The 25,407-nt window shown below is 40.3% G+C and overlaps 1 long non-coding RNA gene across 1 annotated transcript; it reads left to right on the top strand.

Moving 5' to 3' along the window:
* Positions 1-24,354: 24,354 nt before the first annotated feature.
* LOC311580037 lies at positions 24,355-25,182 on the top strand. Its single transcript, XR_014773339.1, has 3 exons — positions 24,355-24,369; positions 24,812-24,898; positions 25,119-25,182. It is a non-coding gene; the product is annotated as an uncharacterized lncRNA (long non-coding RNA).
* The last annotated feature ends 225 nt before the right edge of the window (positions 25,183-25,407 follow it).

The raw sequence follows: 25,407 nt of genomic DNA, 5'->3' as shown, positions 1-25,407 counted from the left end.
TAAACTCTGATGTGAAAATATCTCTGAAGAGCTGGGTCACATGGCAGGTCTAGTCTTACTTTTTGTTGGCAGCTCTCCAAGCTAACTTCCATAGTGTCTGCTGTAGTTTACATTCCAGCCCCAGGTGTGCGCTGCCCCCTCTCCATACACATTCTTTAGCATTTGTTGCCACTTGTCATCTTGATGAGCACTGTTTTGACAGGGGGAGAGATTGATCCAGTATAGTTCTGATTTGCATTTCTTTGATGGCTAGTATATTAGCTGCCAGAGGTAGCTTTTCAGTTTTGCCAGCATCGTTTTGTCAAAGAGACAGCTTGCAACTGCACAGCAGCTGTGTAGCTTCGTCTCTGAGTCCTCTCTTCCCTTCCATTGATTCACATATCTGTTGTTCTGCCAGGGCCACATTTGTTTTTATTGATATGATTCTGTCACAACTTGAAATCAGATACAGTGACTCCCCTCCACCCCTCACCCCTGCCAAGAATTATGCTCTCTTCCCCACCACCCCCTCAGGATTTTTTGACAACCCAGGGTGTCCTGTGCTTCCACATGAGTATTATGACATGTTTTTCTGTTTATTTTAAGAATGCTATTTAAATGTTTATTAGGATTATGTTGGATCTGCAGTTTGCTTTTGGTAGGACGGCCATTTTCATTTTGTCACTTCTAATCCACAAGCATGGGAAATCCTTTCATTGTTTAGACTCTCACATTCTTCTGTGTTTTACAGTCTTCATTGCAGAAGTTCTTTTATTTGTTCACTTAATGTTTCTTCCATCTTTATTTTTAAACTTCCTTCTCAGAATGTTAGGCAGTGCACTGGCTGGTTTTATGTCAACTTGACACAAGCTAGAGTTAATAGAGAAGAGGAAGCCTCAATTGACACATTCCTCCATAAGATCAGGCTGCATGCAAGCTCAGAGGAGGAGGGGAGAAGGGCTCAGCCCTTTGAGCTGGTTGTCCTGAGCTCCATGAGCATACTGAGCAAGCCATGAGGAGAAAGCATGTAAGAAACACTCCTCCATGGCCTCCGCATCAACTCCTGCGTCCAGGTTCCTGCCCTGTTCCAGTTCATGTCCTGACTTCCTTTGATAATAAAGAATGATGTGGAAGTATAAGTCAAATAAACTCTTTCTTCCCTAACTTGCTTTTAGTCCTGATGTTACATCACAGTAATAGAAACCCTTATTAGGACCTTTAGTATATAGGACGACTTCTGATTCTTCTTCTTTACATTAGTTGTGCATTTTGCTACACTGTTGGAGGTGTTTATCAGTTTTCGGGCAGTCTCTATGTACAGAATCATTTCATCTACAGGTGAAACATCATTGACTTCTTTCTCTACTATTTGTGTCCTTTCGATTTCCTTCACTTTCTCTTACTGCTCTAGCTGAGACTTCAAGTACTATATTAGATAAGAACGGAGAAAATGTGCACACTTGTTTTGTTCCTGACAATAGTGAAAATGCATTCAGTTTCCCTCACTTATTGGGATGGTTGTAGGATATATATTATTTTGGGTTCCATATAGATATAGTTTGTTATTTGGGGATAAATTTCTTCTATTTTTAGTCTTCTCAGGGCTGCTATCATAAAGGGATGTTGGGTTTTTTTCAAAAGCCTTTTCTCCGTAGAGCTGATCATGTGAGTTGTTCTTGTGTCCATAATTTAATGTATTATGTTAACTATATACTTTGTTTATATTTTAATATCCTATGTTTAATAATATATTATGTAAAATATATTTATTGACTTGAATATGTTGAACATATTGCTCTATCTCTGCATCTCTGGAATGAGAGTGACTTGATCCTCCTTGTGATTTTGTACTGAATTTTTTTCCCCTATTGATCAACACAGAACAAAGTCTGCGGTCTTTGTGGAAATAACAATGGTGACCTTAAGGACGACTTCACAACAAGGCACTCTTCAATAGCTGCAGGAGCACTGGAATTTGGAAACAGTTGGAAAACAAGTCAGGAATGTTCAGACACAGTAACCCAAAACTACCCGTGTGACTCAAACCCATACTGCAAAGCCTGGGCTGAGAAGAAGTGTGAGATCATCAGGGACAACACCTTCAGAGACTGCCACAGCAAGGTAGCACCACTCTGAACACCATTGCTTGCAAGGGTCCTTCCCAGACACCCGGACACTCATGTGTCATGCTCTGTCTAGGTGGACCCCACGACTTACTACGATGCATGTATTGAAGAAGCCTGTGCGTGTGACATGGAGGGAAAGTACCTCGGCTTCTGTACTGCTGTGGCAATGTACGCAGAGGCGTGTAATGCAGCTGGAGTCTGTGTCTCATGGAGAAAGCCAAACCTTTGCCGTAAGTGAACTCTGGATGTTAACGGCTTCCCAAAAGTTGTAGATAGAGAGAGTTGTTTTCATAAAGAATCGTTCTTCCCCTCAGATTTTCTATTAAACACATTTTTTATATCTAGAGAAGGTTGAGAACATCTTAATATATTTGTTTATGATAGTGAAAATAGCCAACAGAAAATAACACAAGGAATTACATTTCTGTTTAATTTCAGTTAGAAAAAATCCTTTTGCTCATAGAGAAACTGTATCAAATACTGATGGGAAATGCACCTCTCTCCCACTAGATGAGTGATGAGTTTGGTTGAGCCTCTTGTACTACTCTTGCTTGAAATCCTCACATATACTGTGTCCTTGACATAGAGCCTTACAGAAAATGGACATGAATACGAAATGAATCTCTATACATAGAGCCACATACTGTAATAGAAATCAGTCAGCCTTTTTTTTCCCATAAGCAAGGCATGATGGGAATAATGATAAATAAATTAGAAGCATCGACAGAATAAGCACTGCATTCCACTTACAAGGTTTAGTGACAGAGCAGCCTTTTTAATTACTCTATTTGAAGACTACTACATAGCAAGAGAGCTTAGTTTTATCAAAGCCTTTGTGAGATAGTGTTTTTATTGTACACCAGGCTGCTGCAGAACTCACTATGTAGCTCAGGCTGGCTTTAGTCTTGTAACAATTCTCCTGGCCAAGCTTCTTCTGTGATTAGATTATAAGAGTGAGACACTGTCATGCCCATCGGTTTTGTTTTTCACAGGGGGTAGCCGAAGACCATCATAGAACACAGATATTTACCTTACAATCCTTATCAGTAGCAAAATTAAAGTTATGAAGTACCAACAAAAACAGTTTTATGGTGGGGAGGGGCACCACAAGATGAGGAACTATATTAAAGGGTTGCAGCATTAGGAAGGTTGAGAACCACTCACTGGCCTGGATGATAGGTTGAAATATCTCCAAATGAGCTGCAAAAGGAAAAGAGGTTGCTAAGGCTGTAAGCTCTGTGTGTGTGTGTGTGTGTGTGTGTGTGTGTGTGTGTGTGTGTAAAGCCACAGAAGCTTGATGAGGTTGAATGACTCATATTTAGGTCAATCATTGGTGTCATCTAGGATCCTTTTAAATAACTCTTAGAAATTGAAAGGTGGGACTTGCGATACTAGGAAAGAAAGTAATTTGCTGCAATTCGATCCTAGCTGTGTACTGCGACTACTACAACGCACCTGGAGAGTGCAGCTGGCATTATGAGCCTTGTGGTACAGTGACGGCCAAAACATGCAAAGATCATGTCATTGGCAAAAAGTTTTCCTCGCTTTTAGAAGGTAAGACACGTTTGAAAACTTGTGAAAATGGCACTGTCTTCAGAAGTAAAGAATATTAGTTTTTCTCAATTCAATGTCTGAGTCATTTTTATTTTAGCAGTAGTTTTATAGAACCTTTTATTTAGATGCAGATGTCCTTTCTTGGGAGGGAGATGGTGATGTGGCCCTGCTGTTGGCCTTTATTTCGTCATGTGATGATATGCATACATGAAAAAAAAAACCAGCCTCAGAATGCCTCTTGTGAAAGAACAGAGTTTGAGGTGCGACTGAGCATCTCTGTGCCTCACTTGAACACACCTTATTCTTAGCATTCTGTCTCCTAGAGAGAAAAGCATGGAAGGAAAAAGAATGACCTCTGTGACTAAGGCCACCTCTGTGACAAAGCCTAGTCACTGAGATGTTTTATTGTGACCCCTGTGCCTTCTCTCTCTTGGGAAAGTTAGGCATTTGGACATGTCATCCACAGTCAAGAGACATACCTAATCAAAGCTGGCTTTACATGCACATCATTAGAGTAGCAAATCATTCAGGAAAACAAATAAATTTAAATATACTTAAAACAAGAATATACTTGAGAAGAAATCTTAAGGGCTGGAGAGTTGGCTCAGAAGTTACTGTTCTTCCAGAAGTCCTGAGTTCAATTCCCAGCAACACATAGTGGCTCATAGCCATCCATAATGTGATCTCATGTCCTCTTCTGGCCTGTAGGTGTAATGCAGGCAGAGTATTGTATACATAATAAATCTTAAAAAAAAAAAAGGAATGAGAAGAAAACTTAAGTTGACCATAGTTGTTACATTATATAAAATTATACCTTTGGTTTCGTGCACCTGAGTCCCATTCTCCTCACATTTCCATAAGAATGATGCTTTGCTGTCCCTCCACCTCAGTTCACAGGATCATGGTAGTGACTTCTGATGAAGTAGGATGAGTTTTGGGAAACAGAGATGAACTGTGGGTTGTTGTCCTTGCAGGATGTTATGCCAAGTGTCCAGAAAATGCACCCTATCTGGACGAGAACACTATGAAATGTGTCCAGCTGTCCCAGTGCAGCTGTTTCTATAATGATGTCATCCCAGCAGGAGGAGTCATTGTAGATGACTGTGGAAGAACATGGTATGTCCTCTGCTATTTTCTTGTGAGCAGTTCCATCTTTGATAGTAGTTAACAACATGGTTTTGTGTGTGTGTGTGTGTGTGTGTGTGTGTGTGTGTGTGTGTGTGTGTGTGTATGTTTTCTTTTCTTTTCTTTTTACACAAACCATGGAATGGTTTTTAAAATCTTTAAATCTTATAAAAAGATAGCAGAAAAAGTCATTATGTAGTTCAGGGGAAAGACTGTGACTCTGTAGATGTTGATCATATCTGCAGGCTGTCAGATACATAGTCATGTTGATGAGACTGTACTAGGAAGACATGCTTATTAAGTAATGAAATTGAGGTTGACAATTTAAAAACGAACTTGGCTACTCAACTCTAAATCATTAAGTCGTTCTGCAAACTCTGCGGGGAAATGAGCAGGAAGACAGGCTGTCGAGCACACAAGCAACTGTACTCAGTGTGCTCTGAGGGAGGTGATTAGTGCTCTTCTTGGTTCTGCCTCACTTTGACCGCTTGACAATCTGTTGTCCTAAATTTGTGAATAGTGTGACACTAGGAGTCGAACTCAAACTCAGTCTTTTCCTTCTCCAATTTTGCTTTTAGCTCTTGTACTGCTGGCGAGCTGGACTGCAATGGTGAGTAATGACTGCCTTTACTCTGGCTGCTTTAGGAATCATGAGGTAAGGGACTCGGGATCCTTCGTAGACCACCAACAAGCCAGAAGCACATAGACACACTTTTGACTGCCTGTCTGGGATTGGCATCATTCCAACCTGTGTGGCTGTTCATAGAGAATCACTCTTTAAAACCAGGGCTACAAGCAATACTCATGACTATTTACTGAATGCATGCCCTGACATCAGATTCTTGTGTTTTCTCTACTGCATGTGTACCCTGATATCTGATACTCATGTCTCCTCTACCACATGCAGGCCCTGACATCTACTACTTGTGTGTCTGACACAGTGGTACTCATGAGTGCCACCCCTACTGCATGCACAGCCCTGACACCAGATTATTACATGCTGCCCCCCTACTGCATGTACTCTCTGACACCTGATACTCATGAGTGTTTTCTCTACTGAATGCATGCCTTGACAACTATCTGTTTAGGGAATTAAAAGTGTGAGGAGCCATCAGCCAAGGCAATTTAATAAAGGGATGGAGAAGAAACAGTACAGAAAGGATAAAAGTGGATTCACGAACTCATGGGAAAGCATATGTTACAGATGCGTCCTTGAGCTTGGGATGTGGCATGGTGATAAAGCACTTGCACTGCCAAGGGCAGGGCAAAGTCTCAGGTTCAGTCTCGAGGACCTTGACAAAGCAAACAGAAAATCTCAATGACTTCCTATTGAAAGAACTCATGAACCATTCTTCCTTTGTATGAACAACCTTAAGACATAGAAACAAAAGACATGCCTTCTAGATGACTTAAGATGTAGTGTTCCGTCAACATTTTCAGTTCCTGCCAATAATACTCATCTGTGTTTATTTCAGAAACTCCTCCTACAAATTCAACACCAACAGGTAAAGTTCCAATTCTGTTTCAAGTGTGACCCTGATCTTTATGTCAATAACCCTTTATTTATAGTCTTATATCATTTTGTGCCAGTAAAAATATGTTGGCAAGCCAGATGATATAAATGTAAACTAAAAACATTACTAGAAAATACCAGAATATTATTCCATCATATTTCTATAAAATTAAGTCAGGAAAGTGATTACAGCTTGCCAGAAATATTCCTTGCTACTTAGTTAAATATCATCACCCTGAGTTTGACATCTTTAGGTGATAATTAAATAAGTGGTAAAATAAAGTAAATGTGGTTTCTTAATGATATAAATATTTGAAAATTATAATCTCACTTAGAGGTGACTTGAAAATGGAAATAGTTCATTCCCTAGTCTTAAATCATATAATTACATTATTTTATAGAGGTGATTAACGTTCTTGTAAGAGAATTCTTGGTCAAATATGCTTAACTTGTTTTTGAGAGTTGAGTTTACTGGCAGTTTGAACACACTTGGGATTACTGTAACACACTTCTCCCTTGTGTGGTATAGATTGGATTTTATTTCCTGCTGACCACTGTTTGGAGGTCACAAAAATCCAGAGGTTGGGGACCTTAGACTCTAGTGATAAAGTTCGAGGGCCTTGTCTACGTGCTGATGACACTGTAGATATGACTGCCCACATCCCTGAGGCCGAATGATCACTTATCGGGCTTCTGAACTGCATTGCTTGTTCTCTGCGCAGTCCTTATAAAGTCCCGGAGAGGTCCAGCTAGCTGATATTTAATATATTACAAACACTAGAATATATTAGAAAAGAATTAGTTATTTTTTATGTCTATGCTATTTGTAGTGATTTATATATGAGCGTTTTGTCACTTCTACTGATAACAGAAATTATCTACAGATAGTTGCAGGCAACCTACTTCTTGAATGAAATTCCCTAACAAATATCCCACATCTAACCTGTGTTCCTAAATACTGTGTTCCCAAACAGTTTCTGTGACCACAGCTACTTCCAAACTAAGCACCTCAACAGGTAAATAAGCACAAAATGTTTCATATTATTATTTTTAGTTTATACACAGATAGCAAAGTGCATGTGGAGTTCAGGCATGTGAGGCCCTGCCACCAATCTGCTGGTCTTCATTTATTCACTTCCTAAATGTTCATGCTAAGCAGGGGGTTGAACTGTAGGTGAAGAGCACAGTCCCTATGGCATGAACGAACATCTTGCACATTGTTGGCTAGGAGGCAGAAACGATGCTAGCAAATTCTGTGTTAAATTCTCGCTCAGCTCCCATGAGTTAAGTTAAAGCCATGGCTAGTAGATTACAAAGATATGTTGAAATATGTAAAAGTCTGATAAATCAGCCTGATGATGGAATTTAGTAATTTATGTACATTTGGGCGGGGGCACCTTATCTAGATGAATACATTTTGAGCTTTGCCCACCAATGTAAATTTAACCTACATTTTTCAAACCATTTGTCTCCTCTGCATAGCAGTGACACTAGAGCCCAGCAGCTCCAGCTCAGGTAAGTGTTCATCAGCTGGGAACGTCAGACCTGTCTGTCTTTCCTTCCAAGGTTTGTGCCTTTGCAGTGATGGTGTGCTAGGAAGTACAGGTGCTTCTGTCTTTGAAAAAAAATGTGATAGAATTTGTCCTCAGGAGAAAAAAAAATCACAGTTCCCTGATGTTTGTTTGTGATTTTTAATTGTTAGAATGTCATTTCTACATTTTACTTTGTCTTTTCGATCAAAGTTTTCTGAAGCATTAGTTTTGAGTTAAAGTATTTTATGGATGACCATAGCTGCTCTCAGAAGCATAATATTTTAGTATTTCGCCATACAAAGTTTAGTTTTTCCATCGATTTCTCACGTTCAGCAGCTTCCATTCTAGGGATTATAACACTAAGAAGTGAAGAGATAGGAAGTTTAATCAGAAAGTTTATAAAAATTATCAATAATTAAAAAATTAAATCTAAAGTTTTTTTCAGGTATAAACACAGGGTAACATATATAGTATAAATATTGCTGTGATCGTGTATTTGAACAACTAAGGTCTAAATTCTCCCATCCAGTGTTCCTAGTTTAGCCACTACAATCACTGTGTAGGCTTCAGTGCCTTGGACAAATGAAAACACGAGAAGACAGTGTTGAAACAAAGCGACTAACCAATGTGTCCCTGCAACTTTACACCTTTATGCTCCTACTTCCTCACACAGACAGTATTAAGAAAATCATAAAGGGATTTGCCCTTCCAAATCCACACTATTACAGAAACGCCTCCTTTTCCTATGATCAGGGTCTCCTCCCACCAGCTTTCATGATTATTTCTTCTTCTCTGAATTTCTGTGACTAAGGTGACTTTTAGACTATAAAGTCATATCGTATGGAATCATGAACATAATTCAAAATATTTTATGATGCTTAGTGTTATTTATTTGATAACCGGTATCCTTTACATACAAATAAATGAAATTGGACAAAAATAAATAAATAAATAAAGCAATTACCTGTATCGAAGTATCAGCCATCAAGCCTGCAAGATGGCTCAGCTGGTAGAGGGGCTTGCCACCAAGCTTGAGGACCTGGTATCCACATGGTCGAAGGAAAGAGTCAGCTATTAGAGGTTGTCATCCTCTGACCATGACAAGCTTCATGAGGCATGTACCCTGCCAATCAATAACAACTGTTAAAAATGGCTGAGATATTATTGAAACCATAGCTTACAGCTGCATCGTCATTCTTGCCAACTTCGTATCCTGTTGGCTTTTCATCAGCAACACCCAAGAATTAGCAATCTTAGGCAGGCCAGCTTATTTCAAGATGTTTCTCTGCATCGTGTACTCATTATTTCATGTCCTCGGGGCAACTGCAGTTTGAAGCGGTGTGTTTTCTGCATGTTTTCATGTTAGTGCAGAAGGAGGGTCTCCACGCAGCATTAACTGGGCCCCGAGAGCTGAACCACATGTCTAATGCTTAGCTTAGCATTGCTTCCGAGACGGTCAAGCTGGATCAGACTGAACATTCCATTTAGTTAATTATCTATGACAGCTCTGAGTCTTGTGACCCTTTAAATACCTAAAACTAAGGAGGTAGTATCATTTACTCCTTCTTATTTGCAAGTGAGCGGCACAGAGAGGAATGTGCCTAAAGGCATTTGCTGGAGAGTTCCAAACAAAGAATTACAATGTAGAATTTGTTCATACTCTAGTTGTGGTGTCTCTTGTGTGATGATGTTTAAGAGAGAGTTTGATGCTGAACAACCTGAATCATTTACTGAAGTAGCCACATTCAAACTGAGGCTTCATTTTCATATTGGAACTTAAGCTAACACTTTAAAATACCCCTTCAGTCAGCTTATTTTAAAATAATAAAACTCACACTAAATAGTTTAAATAAAACAGATCTTAAAAACTTGAATGGAAGGGTAACATAGCAGCATAGCAGTGGCCAGGCAACAGGCATTTATTTTTTAATTAATTAATTTGTATTATTACACACATATATAATAAACAACATACAGCAAGAAGAATGACAAAACAATCAGGAATTATGTAAATGTTACATCCATAGTGTTTTGGCTATTTGTATTTGGCAACCTTGAAGAAAACATGTTTTCTATCTTGGTGAGTCTAAAATTCTGAATGTGAACAATATTTATCCCGTCTAATCTCTCAACTTAAAACATCTATCAGATCAAAAAAAAGTCTTAACCCCTACATAACTAAGCTTAAAAGGCTCTTCTTTTAAACAAAGTATCAAGACAAATATGTTAAGTCAATAAAGTTGCTGGGAAATGTCTTTGCAAGAGCAACAACAACAATTTTAAAAGGAGCATTAAATAGATAAAAAAATTTGAAAGATAATACTGAAATGTTATAAGCAATTTTTCAAGAAAATATGGACAGGAATTTACTCCATTTATTTATTCTATTTTTCCATAGTAGGAAAATTAGAGATTCAGATTGCCCGTTGTTATAGAAGTCCGTGTAGACATTAAATGAGCAAGTCCTTCCCTGTTTCCTCAGGCTCAACTGGAACTTCAACTCCTGCTGTCTCCACAGCTGGAAGTGAGGGTACCTCAGCACCCCCAAGCTCAAGCTTCAGTAGTCCCACTGCCCTCACAACTACAGGTAAAGGATCCTGGTCCCAGCCAAGAAATTGTTTTTAGACATGCTACCCACATAATAGTTTTCACATAGATTTTCCCATGTGTCTTAGCCTTTCAACAACTTGTGTGTATTGTGTTACAATTACATACTTCTACTTCCTGGTGTGTGGGAGCTCTAAAGCACATTAGCCTAATAGTTTTTGTTAAATTATAAATGTGGCCTGTACTTTTTAATATGGCAGTATTTTCTAACCCCCTAACAATCAATCAAGGCACAGACAACTGTTATATTTTAAAATAGCCTTAGTTAACCTCGGCCAGGGCAGATATCAATCCCCTAAACTACTTCTCATAGTGGGGCAGGTATGGGATCCCTGTCCCCATCCCATGCCATCCTGCTTCTAATAATTTCTATCATGCTACCTCCCATCCATAATACCATATACTTGTTAATGTTCTTCATCTGGGCCAAATCCTCCATCCACGCCAGCTATGTGCTTCTTCTCCACCTAACTCATGATGATGGCACAACCTTCATCTCTTCTCTTCTCCTCAGGTCTCCCTTTTTCCCAAGATTTTCTATGTCTCCTCAAGCCCAGGAACCTTAGCCACACCTATCTCATTTGTCCTGCCCAGGCATAACAGCCTTTTATTAATTACCATCAAAATACATTAGACCAACCTCAACAGATAATTGGTTTTTTTTTTTTAATCCTTTATCAGGGTCAACTGGTAGTTCTCAAGGTATAACCACAGAAGCTAAAAGTCAAAGCACAAATGAAACCATCTTCTCAACAGGTAAGGCAAGAACACCCAAAGCTTTGCTTTGCAATACATTTGCAGATAGGTAGTCCTGTCTCTGCTTAACTATAAGTTTACCCTGAGGAGAATACAGGAGAATACGTGCCTGGTGCCTAGGCTAACTCACGTGGAATGGTTCTAGGTCTCTGTTCTAGTGACCGCCCACCCATTTGAGTGTGTGTGGTAGATGGTGACACACAGATGCAAAGGACTGTGTCTGCATCTAGATGGGAGGAGACCTGCATAAAGCCCGGCTGGGTCTCTCGCAGAGGTCCCTTCCTGAGGACCACACTGATCCTTCTCCAATGATGTCACCTTCCTAGTACTGAGGACCACACTTTATCAACTCCTAGTACTGCCACTGTAGGGAATCAGCCTTCAAAACGTAAACCACTGAGAATACTCGAGCCATATTCGAACTATATAAATGGCACTTTCTATCCCATACTATAGTTTCTAATTGCGTACTAGCGTTATATGCTCTTAATAGTCATAATCTCAACAGTATTTTTATATCATTATTCAAATGAGATGAGAAACGAGTAGAGAGATTCAAGCGGGCAAAGATAGACTGCAATATAACATCCCACACCTTATATGTAAGGCCTGGGCTTTGTGGTCCTGCAAAACATCTCACATGCAATGAAAGGCAAAGAGAAAATTCTTATGCTCGCACATTAATGACTGAATCTGAACTATGTTCATAACTTTGATGAACAAGATATTGCTACGCTTTAAGCAGAGGTATTTTTTATTATGAGCAGAGCTTTAAGTGTCCTCTGGCCCTTACTCAGTCAATAGTTTTATGAACTTCAGTGTGTTCGTTCCTCTGCAGCCTGTTGGCCTTGCCCGTGGATCCACAGTCCTTCCAGACTCTCCAGGCTACCTAACTCACCACCTAGTAACACAAAAGTGCTTAAAGTGTGGTTCCTGGGGCAGTAAAACATGATTTGGGAATTTATGAGAAAAGCAAAGGAGCACACAAGCTTATAATGGGGAACTGTTGAGTGGGCCCCCCCTAGAGAGTGTGGTAATGAGTTCTTTAAGCAGTTGATATCCATCAAACAGAGAGCCAACTGCTCTGCCATCCCTCTTTCCTGAATTCACTCCTGATTCACACTTAATCAGTAAAACCCACCCCAAATGAATTTCCCAAGCTTAACTCCCATCATGCCATTCTGTTACTTAAAATTGTGTAATTCTTGTAACAGCTTTTAAGGTCAATCACCCTCACCCCTTACACGTTCTTAAATGTGTTTCCTCTAGTGTAAGCATGAGGCTTACTCTATGTGTTGATTAGCTAACTCATGGGTTGGTTCTATTCATAATATTCATGTATACCAGATTTGTGGATTTAAGTTTATAACAAGTATTCTTGAAACAAGGCATATTTCATATCAAAATAACCAGAACAGCAAAAATAATAAGTAACTGAGTCATTCTAATTAGTTGTTAAATTTGATTGGCATTTTAGAGTGATGACCATTTAGTTCATATTCGCTGAGATCCAAGTCAGAAATACTTGGGTGAGAATGGCGAGTCAATCAGCTGTGTACCATCTGGTTATGAGTACACTGAGGACTGTCTCATAATTTATGCCTTAGGTGGGAGGCAACATTCAAACATGTTTGCTACTGACTCATGATGTGATAGTAATCAAAACAAAATGCATATTTAGACACAAAGAAATTTGATGTGATGGCATTATTTCTATGGAATAAAAGCTTATGTTTTATATGATTTTATTTTATTTTTTAAATTTCATTTGTCTATTCCAGCAACTTTTAAATTGCCAACGTAGGAAGCCAGACTGGAAATTTTCTAGTATTTATCTTTGGATACAGACTATCTGTAGGCATAAGATTACTGTGTAGTTTAAATTCTAATTTCCTGTTTAAATGTTGTATAAACTCTGCTCTCCAATTGTCCCCCTGTTATGTCAATAAAGCAGCTTATAGCCAATCAACGAACAGGGGAGAGAATAGGGCTGGACTTTCTGCCAGCCAGGGGAGGAGTAGTCAAGGGAGAAGCCAGAGGAGTGGGCCACCAGGGAGGTCCAGGGAAGAGGAGGAAGGAGCTAGTACAGAGGAGAGCTACAAAAGTGCAAGAATCACTGGGATTTATGCTGGGAGTAAGTCAAAATAACATAGAGGGTTAAGAACACACTTAAACTGCTCAGATTGTGTTGTGAAGCCTTGTATAATAAAAGAGTATCAGTTATTTGTGTGATAACCAGGTTAAGAAATAATGTAAAAGGACACCAGAGTTCCTGTGAAAGTCAGACCCTACTCTCCACTCAGCTGTGAAGAATGTCCTGTCCATTGGCTAGATCTGGGTAGGGGTTTGAAGTTTAGTGCACTATTTGTCCTTGGCTGGTGCCATAGTTTGAGCAGGACCCCTAGGCCCACATCCGCCCTTCATAATGTTCTTCTATTTCCCCATTCTCCCATGCTTCTCTCGCCTAGAGTCCCAATAGGATGTCCTCCTGCTGGCACTCAGAGGAAGGATAGCAGGCTACCAAGAAGAGACTTGATACCCTATGAGCATATACAGGGGGAGGAGGTCCCCTCAGTCACAGTCATAGGGGAGGGGAGTAAGGGTGAAATGGAGGGAGGGAGGAATGGGAGGATACAAGGGAGGGGATAACTATTGAGATGTAATATAAATAAAATAATAAAATAACAAATACATATATATAAAGAAATAAGGTAAAAGGGATAAACCCTGCTTTATAAAAATAATTTCAACAACTATCTGAGAAGCAATAGGTGCAGTAGAAAGTATGAGTGTGGCTTGTTAATCCTCCGTCAGCCAATTGGGTTATCAGGACCAAGTCACTTAAACCCATCTGATAAGTGAAACGAGATTAACACTGGTGGATTTTTAGAAGGCAAAATGAGTTGACTCACATCTTGAGCATCATGTTATTTTTATCAGTAGGAACAGCCAGTACTTCTGCACCAACATCTAGCAGTGAGACAGGCAGCACCACGCACGGCCCAGGCACTGGAGTCACAAGCCCAGAAAACACTGGTGAGTCAGAACATGCACATTATTAGTGCCTATTAAGTGAGCACAAAATCACCAAAGGTCGGCTGTCGGATAAAAGATATGCCAGGAGATTAGAACATGATTTGGGTCTCTCATCTCACACTTCTAAAGAGCTGGCAAATGGTAAAGCACTTCTATTGCATTTATTAAGTACCAGGGAAGAGTCTATGAGGCCAACCTCAGGGTGAGGCAGGATGAATACTCCTATTGCATCAGGTGTTGAGGCCACCAGCACTCCAGACCCCAAAAGGCAAGGCAAGGACTCCTTAGAGGTCCACAGTAGAGCTGCGGGGTCAGTATAACCCTTGCCTATACCTCAGAGTATTGTAATGAGATACTCTGCTAATCATGGATAGAATGTAGGAAATAGTGACCCGAGTGACGGCAATAATGTGCCTGGGAGTGTTTTCTACATAACTACCTGAGTGCATGAAGCACTGTTCTTTCCCCGGGAACAAGTGGCAGAACAGATTCAGCCGTGACCGGAGCTGCTCGTGAAAACACATCTGGAGGAACAGGTACTCTTGGAGCACATGAGTAAGAGGAGTCTGTAGACATATATACAGGTTTAGTGCTCAAAATGTATCCAAAGTTATCTGGGAAAGGTTAGTTAGATGGTGTCAAGTGTCCAGAGATTGGGAGGAAAGTAAGATAGTTATTGTATATGAGTTGTAAGGGATACAGTGACAGTCTGGCAGGTACAACCTCTCATTCTGGCTCACTCTAGAAAGGGAGAAGCTGGTAGTCGTACATACTCAGAAGACAAGGTGAATGGAACTTTACAGGCTTGCCGTATTGTACTAGTAAAGAGTACTTTAATGGAACTGGCATGTGATTACTGTTATAGAAGTCGCATGAAGTAAAGAAACAAGTGACGTTTACTTGACTGACACATCTACTTTGTCACAAGAGAGAATAGGAAAATTTCAGATCACTCTCCCAAGAGAATCGAGTTTCTGACTAGAATGAGATAGACCTTAAAGGCCTTCTCATCTGTATCTCTCTGTCATCTAAGAACACGGAGCACATGTTAAAACATTTCCTAGATATTTGAATTTCTTTTCAGAACTTTCTGCTAACTCTATAGTCTATTTATAACATGGTTGTTTCTTTTGTTGATATCTATCTAGTTATCTATGTGTTTATTTATCCATGTGTGTATGTATGTATGTATGTATGTATGTATGTATCTATCTATCTATCTATCTATCTATCTATCTATCTATCTTTCTATCTATCATCTATCCATCCATCTACCTACCTGCCTATCTACCTACCTATTTATTGAGTTTTTTGAACGCTCTACCTATGAATCTTCTCTTGAAATAGTAGCTGGTAAATATTTTTTTCCTATTCAAGAAAATGCCCCCATGGTCTTGTCTATGGGAAAAATCTATGGCCGCAATTCCTCACTGAAGGTCATGCTTCCCAGTATGTTAGGTTCCTATCAAGGTGACAAAATCAACTGTGACAGTGAGAGATAGAAATCTGGTTTCATTTTTCTGCATTATGAAATTCAGTTTTTCCAACATTTGCTGAAGATGTTATTTTTCTCCAATGTATATTTTTGGTGTCTTTGTCAAAAAAATATGTAGCTGTGTGGATTTATATATGTGTCTCTCATTCTATTTCATTGGCCTATGTGTCTCCTTTTGTGACAGTATCAAGGTGTTGTTATTATTGTGTCTCTGCAGTATAGTCTGAAATCAAGCATGATAACAGCTCTCCTAGATTTTTGTCCAGGATTATTCTGCTCCTTCTTGGTCTTTTGTGCTTCTACATGAATTTTTAGATTGATTTTTTTCTTATTTCTCAGGAGTAGCATTGGACTTTGGTTAGGGGTTCATTGAATTTCTAGTTTTCTTTTTGTAGGATGACCATTTAAAAAAGACTAAATCTTATTTACAAGAATGAAAGGTCTTTCTGCCTTCTAGTGTCTTCTTCAATCTCTTTCTCCACATTGCAGTTAGCACAGCCTATTAACTGTAAGGCTCTCAGCCATAACGATGCCCACACAAGCTGTGTCTTTCGAGTATGCTCAGTTTATTCATGCAAACACTCCTTATAATATCCTGCTAGTATAAAAGTTAAGTCAATGTCTTACCAAGCAGGGAACAGTTGTTTGGGTAGGATTGCTGCTGCAGAGTTCCACTGGCGAATCGTCTCTGCTGAAGATGCTTTGGAAGTTTGCAGGCCTGACCCACATCTGTCAAAGTCATTCAGATGTAGCAGGTTAGGAGATGTCCTAGGAAGCACGTGACAGTACATGATAGCAGCTGACACTGATGCACATGCCTGTGTGAGCCCAGCAACAGTACCAGAAGCTCAACAGTTACTGAAAGCAGAATGACACGTAGAGTCCTTAGTCTCCTTTGCAACGCCTAGCATCACTACAGAGGTTGGACATGTCCTGTGTAGAGAACGTACAGGATAATCATAGAGACCCAAAGTTCCAAGTTTGTATCATTTCATTCGGCCATAGCTTTGAGTTCCCTAGCATATCAACACCATCTTGGCATTAGTTCATTAGTAATGTCAAGGCTAGTCTGTAGCTAGTCTCCTGACTGAGTTTCCAGCAGCCTGCCAGGGCTTGGCTTCTGAGGCCTAGAGCTTATCAAAGCTGTGGTAAGATCAGGCATAATAACATTTCAAAGTCACATAAAATGGAGCTGAGTTATACAAGATGTTTTCAACTATGCTTCTAACAATTGTCTTACAATTTTAATTTAGGGGTCATTGGTTTCCTTAGTTATGTTTTTTGTTTTTTTGGTTTTTTTGCCATGAATTTTGTTTTACTTTTTATGGTTATTGTGGCAGAAATATTTCCCTGGCTTCCTTTTTAGTATGTTTATTACTGATCCATAGGAAGGCTATTGACTTTTCTGTGTTAGTTTTGTATTGTGACATTTGATAAATCTATGTATCTGCTTCAAGAGCTTTTAGTGCAGTCTCTAGTGTCTCTTGTCATAGCATCTACAAAAGGATTTGTACCAGTTCTACTTCCTTCTCTTGTGCTGCTTTAATTAACAGTCTCAGTGTCTGTCTGTGTATGTCTCTGTCTCTGTCTCTCCCAGCAGGAGACATAAACTTAAACTGAACACACTGCTCTGGGCACAGCAAGGGAGCACATGACAGGTTTATGTTTAGCTCGTGGATACACATCAGGCACCAGGAGCAAAACCTGGAGCTGCAGGCAGTGTAACCCTAGGTTCGGACAACTCAATTAGGCTGAACGTGTTGCCACAGAAGCTCACTCTCCTGCTAAATGTGCTGTGTATATGAAAAGCCTCTGACTGGGACTGGACACAAGTCTGAGGAAATGTGCAGCGTGGTGCCTGGAACTTCCTTTTCTGACACTGCCAAGCACTCATAGTATTGGCAAGAGTAACATGTAATGATCCAAGTCCAAACCTCTTCTTAGTTTCAGGGACCACAGGAGTGTCTTCGGGACTCACCACTACTAGCCCCAGAGCCTCCACCCTGTCATCCTCAGTCTCTGCTGGTAGCCAATCAGGTGAGTAAACAGGAGACTCCTGTGAGTTTGCAAGGTTCTGGCTCCTGTGGTGAAGAGGAAGAGCAGCATCAGGAGATAGAGAGCATAGTCTCTCATACACATATTGCAAGGAGCATAAAGAGTGTGAGTTAGCTAGAGTTCATGTACTTGGGATCAGTCTTCTGGAGGGCCTTGTGCTTGAGATGGTGGAGACTTCAGGAATAAAGCTGATGCTCTGAGTTGGCAGGTGGCCACAACTAACATCCTTGCCACCAACTAGAGAAAATTTGGGATGTATATTTGGGACTTTCACAGACTCACAGAATCTGAACGTCAGACAGAAGGGCTCAGGTAAGGATTTCATTAAAGCCTCACAGTTGGTTTCTGTGTGTGTCCTAGGATGTGGAATATTAAATCTCAGTATCCTCCTATTAAACAAGTAAACATGAACAGACTTATCCACATTCAACAAGGCACATACTGGGATTCTCCGGAACACTAATTGGAATTAGGAGACACTGAAGAGTGTGAAAATCAAAGATATGCTTTGAAATCAGAAAGTAGAGTGAACAGTCCTTCCGTGCCAGGGCTCCTAGTGCAACAGATTGCTCATACTGAAAGCAACCCTGCGCCATCAAAAACAAAGAACAAACATAACATGGGGTATTTAGCATTTTTAGATTACTGTTACATGTTTTAGATACAGGCTTGTATAATAATTGGTCAAATATTACAATGGACCATTTCTCTGGCTCCTTTTCAGAGCAACTATAAGGTATGGCATTTGTCCACAATTTACTTAAAAATCATGTCAGCCCTCCCCTTAGGACTCAGGGAGCTATGCAGAAGAGGAGAGGGAAGATTGCAAGAGCCAGAGGGGATGAATGATTCCAATGAACAAGCATCTCCCAAACACCATAGGACTCATGTACATATGAACTCACACAGATTGTAACAGCATGCACAGGGGTTGCACATGCCCAAGTCAGATGGTGTCGCATGACTGCGAAGGGAAAGTGGACAAAAAGTCTATAACCAAAAGTCTATTTGCAGTTGCTATCTGTTGGCAAAGAGAAAATCAGTTTTCTCCAATGGAGTCTCATTGGGTATATCAACCAGACTACAGGGCAGGGCCCGTGCCCAGAAGTAGTGGGCCAACATAAAATGAGCTCAGTGGTGTTTTTTGTTTGTTTGTTTGTTTAATGAACTACTTGTTTTGGTCTGGATTTTTTTGTGGTCTTATTGGGTTTTTGCTTGTTCTGATTTTTACTTTTGTGTTTTAGGCTTTTGTGTGTGTGTGTTTGTGTGTGTGTGTGTGTGTGTGTGTGTGTGTGAGAGAGAGAGAGAGAGAGAGAGAGAGAGAGAGAGAGAGAGAGAGAGAGACAGAGAGAGAGACAGAGAGACAGAGAGAGAGAGAGACAGAGAGAGAGACAGAGAGAGAGAGAGGTTGAGGTAGGGTGAATAGGCTCTGGAATGAATTGTGTGAGGGGAAATTTTTACAGTTATTTTTATTAAATTGGATTTGTCTCTCAGTTTGTCTCTTAACCTGGCTATCACACAAATAATTGAGACTCTTTTATATTTGTTTAAAAATAAGCTTCACAACACAAGAACTGAGCACTTATTACTCTATTCTTAACCCTCTAAGCCAATCTGGTTCCTCCCAGCCTACATCCCAGAGATGCTTGCACTTTGTAGCTTTCCCTGATCCACCCCTTTCCTGTTGTCGCCTTGACCTCTCCCATGACTGAATCCCCTTCTTCTTCCTCGAACTTTTCCTCCCCTGGCTAGCAGGAAGTTCTAGCCCTGTTCTCTCCCTGCTTAGCTATAAGCTGCATTATTGGCATATCAGGGGACAATTGAGCAGTAGTGTTTACAGAAAATTGAGACAGAAGATGTTCAGAACAAGGATTGCAACCAGATAGGGGGCAGGTACAGAAACCAGTATTTGAATAACTAATAACCTTATGTGTACAGGAAAACATGATGAAAATATACTATATAAAAAGTAAATTAAGAGCCAAATGTGGTGGTGTATGCCTTTAATTCCAGTATTTGGGAGGCAGAACGAGCCAGATCTCCTTGAGTTCAAGGTGAGCCTGTTCTACAAAGCAAATCCATGACATCCAGGGCTCTGTTACACAGAGAAACCCCATCTCAAAATGAAAACAGATTAAAGAATACATTCCAGGGAGACAACTGAATTTGGATTGTTCTATGGTTCTCCAACAGAGGGCTTGGAGCAAGTGACTTTGCTGAATTTGGCGAATGGGAGGAATTCATGTTGCCAACATTGGAGGATGTCTTAAGAGGTTTAAACATTTGACTTCTCTATAACATTTTTGAACACTGTTTATTAATTAGGTGGAGTGAATTCTACACCCACACCCACACCTACTGACAAAGAAACCGGAACTTCTAGAGGACACATCAGCAGTGCAACAAGCCAAGGAACCTCAGGTAAGTCAGGACAGGCGTATCTTCCTGCCAACTAAGTGGCTAGAAGGGAAAGCAAAGCTTCAGGAGAAGAATGCCGATGTTTGCAGAGCAATGTGTGGGTGTGAACATAACGTCTTCTTTTGAAAGGACGTGGTATATAATGTAAGCGCTAGTCCTTGTTTATCGGGTACAACTGGAGACTCTGTGCGAGTTATTTTATGAGAAGACAAGGGAGGCCACTTCTAGAGTCCCAAGAACAGGGGTCACACCTGGAATCTCAATATTCAAGGCAGAGGATCCTTTGGGACTGTGGTGTGGACTAACACCAGTGGTGCCCAGAACTGAGTGTGACAATGAAAGAAAACCAAAGTGGCCAAGAACCACGCTGTAGGAATGAACAGCATTAGTGTAACTGTGAAGCAAATACTTGGGAGGCTTCTGTGCTCATCACTGTGACCTTAGGCACCATTCTTCTTGCTATAGGTACAAGTGGAGGTCCACGCGCAGCTACCACTGGAGCTCCCAGTGGAAGCACATCTGAAATAACAGGTATGAAGTAAGCTTAGCAAGGGTCGCCCAGGCAGCAGATAAGCGAGCATTTCATTCAACATGTAACGAGATGAGGTTCTGTGGGGGAAGCTGACCATTGCTGACGTCCTGCATGATGTAATACATGCGTTGCTTTTACTTCTATGAATAATCCCTGACTGGTTAAGGAAGAAAGTGTTTCTTCTGCTCACAGCCTGAGGATAAAGTCTTTCATGGCAGAGAAAGTATATAAGTGACACTGTTCTATCTGCGGCATTAGGAGCAAGAGGTGGCTGGTCATACTGTGAGCAGTGAGGAAACAGTGAAGAACTCTGGTGTTGCCCTTCCTTCCTTCCTTCCTTCCTTCCTTCCTTCCTTCCTTCCTTCCTTCCTTTCTCTTTTACATCCTGATCATAGCTACCTCTTTCCTCTCCTCCCAGTCCTCTCCTCTCTTCCTCTTTCCTCTATCCATCCTCCCCTACTACTGAGAAAAGGGGAGCCCCATCTACAAACCCAGCCCAGTACATCAAGTTTCATCAAGCCTGAGCATATCCTCTGCATCCTTTCCCCCTGTTATCTGGTGAGGCAGCACTGCTAGGGAGAAGTGATCAAATAGCAAGCAACAGAATCCATGTCAGAGACAGTCCCAGCTTCCCTTACTAGTGGACCCACATGAAGCCTGAGCTGCCCATTCGCTACTTCTGTGAAAGGGCCTAGGTTCAGTCCTTGCATGGTCCTTGGTTACTGCTTCAGTCTCTGCAAGCCCCTCTGGGCCCTGGTTAGTTGGCTCCGTTGGTCTTCTTGTGGAGCTCCTCTCACTTCCAGATCCTTCTATTCTTTCCCCTACTTTTCCACAAGACTCCCTATTCTTCACTCAATGTATGGCTGGGAGTCTCATTATCTGTTTCAATCCACTGTTGGTGGAGCCTTTCAGAGGACAGCTATGCTAGGCTCCTGTAGCAAATGTAGCAGAGTGTCAAGGGTTGGCTCTCAGTCAGTCTTGGTCCCCAACACATAGGATGCTCTCAACTACATGCATAATAGGTTTTCTCATTTTTGACACACATCTCTGTAAACATACTCAGAGATAGCCTGAGATGTGTACCTAGAGAGTTTTTAATACTTTCTAGTAGACAAGGAAGCTTAGTCATCACAGATGCCAAGTGTCTGCGAGATTAGAATCACAGCATCAAGTATTTGTCTTGTGTGTAATATTATTTTAAGTACACAGTGGTATATTGTGAACAAATAGAGGGATGTTACAATCTCACAAACATCATGTTGTGAAAAATTACCAATCATGGGATTCAGAAGCTTAAGGATAAGGATGTATTCACTCTCTGTGCACAGATATTCACAGGGTGCTATGATAAACCTAAAATTACCAGCCTCACTATAAGAAATTTCAAATGACCCTGTTGCTTCATAATCAATGGATATCTTAATAGATTTAGTTTGTTATCAATTTACCTAATTTATTTTGATTCTCTGGGGAAGCTAATACAATATTGCCACATGTACTACTCTAGTAGATACTTTTATTTCTTTTATTTTTCTTTTATTTATTTTTATTACTTTTATTTCTGTGTCACCAAAGCAAATCAAGTTACAATGGGTTTGTTTTGCTCACAGTTTGAGGTTCACTCCTCATGAGAGGGAAACCACACACATGAGAATGGTGCACATATAAAAGTGGGATCATGAGAAAGATGCCCACACTGTCAACACTGAGGAAGCTGTTCTCATGCTCCCTGCATCTCCCTTTCACATTTAGTCTAGAAGGATGGCACAGTGGCTGCCATCTACATATACATTGAGTTTCTCTCTCAGTTAATGTCCTCAGAGATAGGTACAGATACATGTTCCAAAGATAAACAGTGCCACACCAAATGTCCAAAGATTAGATGTATATTGTCAAGTACTTGTTTTGTTCTAACATTATTTTAAGCACAAAGTAGTTGTTAAATAATAGAGGGCTGACATAGTTTCATACATCTTTGTGTGTGTGTGTATATATATATATATATATATATATCATATAGATATGATATATATAATTAATACTCATGAGTTATTGGAGCCTAAACGTATGATGGAATGCAACTGGGTTTGCAAAGATCCTCATACGATCTTGAGTACATTTTAAAATCATCAGTATTCCTTTATATGGAATTTGACTTACTTCCATAATTAGAGTTTTTTCCAATAAATGAATTTTTTAATCAAACCAGTATATTGTCAGGTTATTTTATATCCCTTGAGAGAAAAGCTGTCATTAGCTATTATGAGAGTAGACATATTTTGTAAGAGGAAATAGGTTTTTCTAATATTTAGGGGAAAATCTCCAATTTTATTTTCTTACACGACATTTTTTTTTTGCTATGATAAATGCCAGGCACCCCCACAGCATCATCTGCAGCCACCTCTGGAAGGGCAGGGAGCAGCACCACTGCACCTGCAAGCACTGGAGCCCCAGGGTTAGGTGAGGCTCATTGACCATTGGTGAGGCCTCAGCAGCTCATGCATTCCCCTGCTGCCTAAAGTGATGGTCTGGCAATTTGTCCTGTATGCGAGTCAAATTCATAGCACAAGAAGCAGGTCAGGAATGTCCCTTCTCACGTTTCATTCTGCAAGTCCATTAATATAAATGAGGATGTCTGAAATCATATTAGTCTCCAACATCCATGTTTTCCTGTCCTCAGACCACACTACCAATTTTCAAGGCTCCAGTCTGTCCCCAGCTTCTACCACCAGTAAGCCAGGTAAGGATCAGAGCAAGGCTATGAGTGCTCAGGTGTCAAGTGGAGGACTGAGTACATCTCCATTTTTTTTCCATACGGGAATGTGAGAATTGCATGCATATAAAAAGGCTCTGGGTCCTCCTACATCAGATAGGTGACTCAGTGTATCTCCATTTATTAATATGGAAATGTGAGAATGACGTGGACATCACAAGACTGTGAGTCCTCAAGATGCCAAATGAGGTGATGGTTACATTTCCATGAATTCACATGGGAGGATGGGATCCCTTATATATTTAGAGATATAAAAAATGCGTGAGGAAATGGACGGTGTTAGTTGATGTGTCTCCTGTGTTCTGTTCTTCCATAGTTAGTGTGCTTATGTGTACTTTGGGGCATTGGTAACCCTGATTCCCTCCTTGGAGCTTAAGGACACTGATTTATGAGGCACAAAGCTTACTTTTCTGACTGAAAACTGACCTTAAGAAGAAAAATTCAGAAATTCTTTGTCATTAGGGCTACTAAATGTGGTTTCTTGTATGAATCACCGAGACAGAAATAGATGTGAAAGACCCAGTTCATTTCAATAAGTATCTGAATACTGGATTCAAATAGATGAATATAAAGAAGACTGGCCATCCCATTTCCATGCAAAATTAAATAACCCCAGCAAGGATTACCCCATATCATATAAATTAATAATTCAGTAATCAACATTAGGGAGTATCTATAAGTAAATAGACACCCCACCTCAGAGATCTGTATGGTCTACTGCTCCATCACTGTCATGACATTGTGTATGTGTGTGTGTGTGTGTGTGTGTGTGTGTGTGTGTGTGTGTGTGTTTAAGGAACTACAGTATCATCTGCTGAAACAACTAGATCCACAAGCAACGAGATGACTTCACCTGAAACCAAACCAGGTAATTTGAGGCTGTGTCTGAAGAGGCTGAGGCTGTTGATAAAATTGAGGGTAATATTGTATGCTTTATTCATTTTAAAGAACTGCTATTGAGACATATATGTATTAATAGAAGTATATGGAGCCTTTATTGTAGACATAAATCAAGATGCAGAGAGGCATATTTAAGAAATTTCAATATATAATTAATTGTCATAAGTTATGAATGCTAAGGAATTTGACGTACTTCCATAACTAGGCTGTTTTCTAATTAATAAACATTTACCAAAGTCAGTATGCTGTCAAATTATTAGCTATCCCTTGAGAAAGTATTTGTCATTAATTATTATGAGGGTCAACACTTATAATTTGTACAAAGTAAGGAAAGACTATTTCAGCTCTCCTTCTCAAGAAGTCTCCAAATCAATTTTCTTGCTTGTCTTTTCAATTATGTTAAATACTAGGCACCCTCACAGCATCGTCTGCAGCCACCTCTGGAAGGGCAGAGATCAGCACCACTGCACCTGCAAGCACTGGAGCCACAGGGTCAGGTGAGACTCATTGACCATTGGTGAGGCCTCAGCAGAGCATGCATTCTTGGCTGCCTGAGGTGATGCTCTGTACATTTGGCCTGTGTGTGTCAGTAAGATTCACAGCACAGGAAGCAGTGCAGGACTGTGTCTTCTCATGTTTTATCCTGCAAGTGCATTGAAATAGATATGGATGCCTGCAATCACATTAGTCTCCATCATCCATGTTTTCCTGTCCTAGGGAGCACAGTGACATCCTCTGGCCACACTACCAACCTTCAAGGCTCCAGTGTGTCCCCACCATCTGCCACCAGTAAACCTGGTAAGTATAAGAGGGAGGCTGTGAGTTCTCAACAATAGGGAATATCCATAAATAAATAGACCCCACATTAGAGAGCAGTATGGTCAACTGCTCCATCACGGTTCTGACACTGTGTGTGTTTTTTTAAGGAACTACAGGATCATCTGCTGAAACAACTACATCCACAAGCCATAGGATGACCTCACCTGAAAACAAAGAAGGTAAGTTG

The sequence above is a fragment of the Acomys minous genome (assembly GCF_964271855.1).
Source record: "Acomys minous genome assembly, chromosome: 12".
In the NCBI taxonomy this organism is placed as follows: domain Eukaryota; kingdom Metazoa; phylum Chordata; class Mammalia; order Rodentia; family Muridae; genus Acomys; species Acomys minous.
This window is presented reverse-complemented; position numbering and strand designations above follow the sequence as displayed.